The sequence below is a fragment of the Nicotiana attenuata genome, chromosome 6, assembly GCF_001879085.1.
Source record: "Nicotiana attenuata strain UT chromosome 6, NIATTr2, whole genome shotgun sequence".
Lineage (NCBI taxonomy): Eukaryota > Viridiplantae > Streptophyta > Magnoliopsida > Solanales > Solanaceae > Nicotiana > Nicotiana attenuata.
In genome coordinates, this window is record NC_031994.1 from 16,948,484 (window position 1) to 16,952,345 (window position 3,862).

Consider the following 3,862-nt stretch of genomic DNA (forward strand, 5'->3'; position numbering starts at 1 on the left):
ATCTGGTTCGCAAATGCGATGTTGAGCCAGTCGCAAATGCGACATTTTGGCTCGCAAATGCGAAGCCTGGTATACCGCAAATGCGACATCATTGTCGCAAATGCGATGCCCTCATTTTTGTTCAGTGTTCGCAAATGCGAACCAAACTTCGCAATTCCCATAACAGGTCGGGGTTCGCAATTGCGAACCCCAGTTCGCATTTCCCACATCTGCAACCTGCATTTTTTCATACTTAGTCGATTTTAAGATATTTTTCACCCCATTTTCAAAACACAACTCCTTTGGGCGATTTTTTCAAGAACCAACCTTCTTCCAAATCATTTGTAAGTTGATTTTTACTCGTTTCTTTCAATCGTTAACACCATTTAACATGTTTTCAACTTGAAATCAAAGATTTTCATGGGAGAAATTGGGGGTTTTGGGTAGAACCTAGGTTTTTCTAAAATTGAGGATTTGGACCTCAATTTGAGGTCCGATTTCAAAACAAATCACATATTTGGGTTCGTGGGGGAATGGGTAGCCGGGTTTTGGTTCGAACCTCGGGTTTTGACCACGTGGGCCAGGGGCGATTTTGGAATTTTTGGGAAAAACTTTGGAAAATTTATTTTTATGCATTCAAATTGATTCATTTAGTGTTTATTAATGTAATTAAGTAATTTGTGATTAGATACGAGCGAATTGGTGGCGGAATCGAGGGGTAAAGCCATAATTGAGACTTGAGTTGAATTCAAAGCATCGAGGTAAATGTTCGGTTTAACCTTAGCTTGAGGGATTAGGAGTTGAGTCATATTTGTTATGTGTTTCTTGTGAAGTATGGCGTATAGGCATTGTGACGAGTATCTATACGCCGGTGTCGAGCATGACCGTGAGTCTTAAATTGACATTTATTTCGTTCTCAAATGATACTATAGATGAAATAGTGAATAGACTTGTGTTGTTGAGCAAGCTTTAGCTTATTTTTGTGAAAGTTGATTATGAGTGAGAAATGGTGATAATAGAAATGCTAAATTTGAATTGAGATTGGTTATAGTTGGTTCTCCCTTGCCGGGATGAGTATACTTGTACTGTTGAGTCCCCTTGCCGGGATAGAGTATTTTATGATTGATCCTCTACCGAGGTTTGTCGTTATGATTATGATAAGCTATGCATATTTGTAACGGGTTGCGCACGGCAACATAATCTATAGTGGATCGGGTTGCACGTCGCAACATAAATTTGATTGGATCAGGTTGCACGTCGCAACAGGTATATGTTATAATTATTGGATCGGGTTGTGCGCCGCAACATAATCTATAGTGGATCGGGTTGCACGCCGCAACATAAATTTGATTGGATCGGGTTGCACGCCGCAACAGGTATATGTTATAATTATTGGATCGGGTTGCGCGCCGCAACAGTTATAGTTAAACGTATGGATCGGGTTGCACGCCACAATAGTTATAGTTAAAGTACGGATCGGGTTGCGCGCCGCAATAGTAGTGCTGTCATATGGTTTTAGATATTGTACTGTTCCTTCATGCTAAGTTGAACTGTTTCCCCGAGGCATGTACCCCCTTCCCTTATAACTGCTCAGTACCTGTTTATTTTTCTGCAATGTATTATATAACTGCACAGATTTGTCTGGAGTCTGGTACTAGCCTCGTCACTACCTCGCCGGGGTTAGGCCAGACACTTACCAGCACATGGGGTCGGTTGTGCTGATGCTACACTCTGTGCTCTTTTGCACAGATCCAGGTCTTGGACAGCAGCTGCAGTAGCGCGGGAGTTAGCCTTCAGTCCAGCGAGACACCGAGGTAGCCTTGCAGGCGTCCGCAGGCCCGACGTCTCTTCTATCTTTTATTTCAGTCTGTTATCTCATGTATTTCGAGACAAACAGTTATATTTTCTTTTAAACGGTTGTATTTAGCACTCCTAGTAGTTCGTGAGTATGTGACACCAATTCTGGGTAGAGATTTATGTTGAGTTTCCGCATTGTTGTTCAGCTTCTTAAATTTAAGACTTTCGCTTATTTACTTTATTCCGCTGTTTTTATGGTATTATCGATAATTGTTAAAAGAAGTAAAATTAATGCTAAAGGTAGTTAAGGGTTGGCTTGCCTAGCTCTCATCAGTAGGCGTCATCACGACTCCCGAAGGTGGGAAATTCGGGTCGTGACACTTTTGTTATTAATAAATAATAACAAAACCCAACAATCCCCCACATGAATGGGGAATGACTATAAACTTAAAGGAATGCACGGACGTGTGTGTGTTTTACATGCAAGAATTAATTGCATCTGGATAAGTAGGTTTCCCTTTGAACTTTCCGTAGTGAACTTATATCGGATATCCTCGGTCAATCGGTAGATTTGATATCTTTGAACCGTCGAGCTTTGTTGTATACCTAGACAACATAAGTCACACAATCAATCCTTAACCATCTATGGTTCTCACGGTTGTGTTCGTTTCAGCCTTGAACACCGCCTGGTTTCATGAGTGCTTAGAGAATGGGCCTTTACTTTCATTCTCCTTGAAGCGGATTACACTTCACACTCATATAGGTGATTCCTAAACGTGTAATCCTAAAGACACACTATCTGGTCATATCCTGCCAGACTTAGCAAATCATTAAAAAGCTTTAAGCTTTATTGACTCATCAAAAAGCCTTAATGCTTTACCTCGTTTTTTGAACATTGTCTTCATCGCGAGAATGGGTTGAGTTATTTGACAATGTTGAACCGTCATTCATAACTTTGTTTGATCTCTTTGAACCTAGCTCTTGGGATCTCCAGTCTGCTAGGTAGAGTTACCGCCATGATGACTTGTCCTAGGCCTTTAACCCCATTCCCTTTGATGATCTTTCAACTGCCTCTCTAGATAGGCCTTTTGTAAGTGGATCTGACACGTTATCTCTTGACTTTACGTAGTCAATTGTGATAACACCACTAGAGAGTAGTTGTCTAACGGTATTGTGTCTCCGTCGAATATGACGAGATTTTCCGTTATACATAACGCTCCCTGCCCTACCTATTCCCGCTTGACTATCACAATGTATACAAATAGGTGCCAAAGGTTTGGGCCAAAATGGAATATCTTCCAAGAAATTCCGGAGCCATTCAGCTTCCACACCGGCCTTATCTAAAGCTATGAATTCAGATTCCATTGTAGAACGGACGATGCACGTTTGTTTGGATGATTTCCAAGACACTGCTCCACCCCCAATTGTGAAAACATATCCACTTGTGGATTTAACTTTAGATGATCCAGTGATCTAATTTGCATCACTGTATCCCTCTATCACGGAAGGATATTTGTTCTAATGCAAAGCATAATTTTGGGTATGTTTCAGATATCCCAAAACTCATTTCATTACCATCCAATGTATTTAATTGGGATTACTTGTAAACCGACTCAGTTTGCTAATAGCACATGCTATATCTGGTCGCGTACAATTCATGATATACATCAAACTTCCCAATACTCTTGCATAGTCCAGTTGTGAGTCACTTTCACCTTCATTCTTTTGAAGTCCATAACTCACGTCAATTGGAGTCTTGGCAATTTTGAAATCCAAATACTTGAACTTGTCAAGTACCTTTTCAATTTAGTGAGATTGTGATAATGATAGACCTTGTGGAGTCTTGCGAATTTTGATTCCTAAGATCACATCAGCAACTCCTAAGTCTTTCATGTCAAATTTACTAGCCAACATGCGTTTTGTAGCATTTATATCTGTCATACTTTTTCTCATTATCAACATATCATCAACATATAAACAAACAATGACTTCATGACCTGGAGTGTTTTTAATGTAAACACATTTGTCACACTCGTTGATTTTAAATCCATTTGCCAACATTGTTTGGTCAAATTTTGCATGCCAT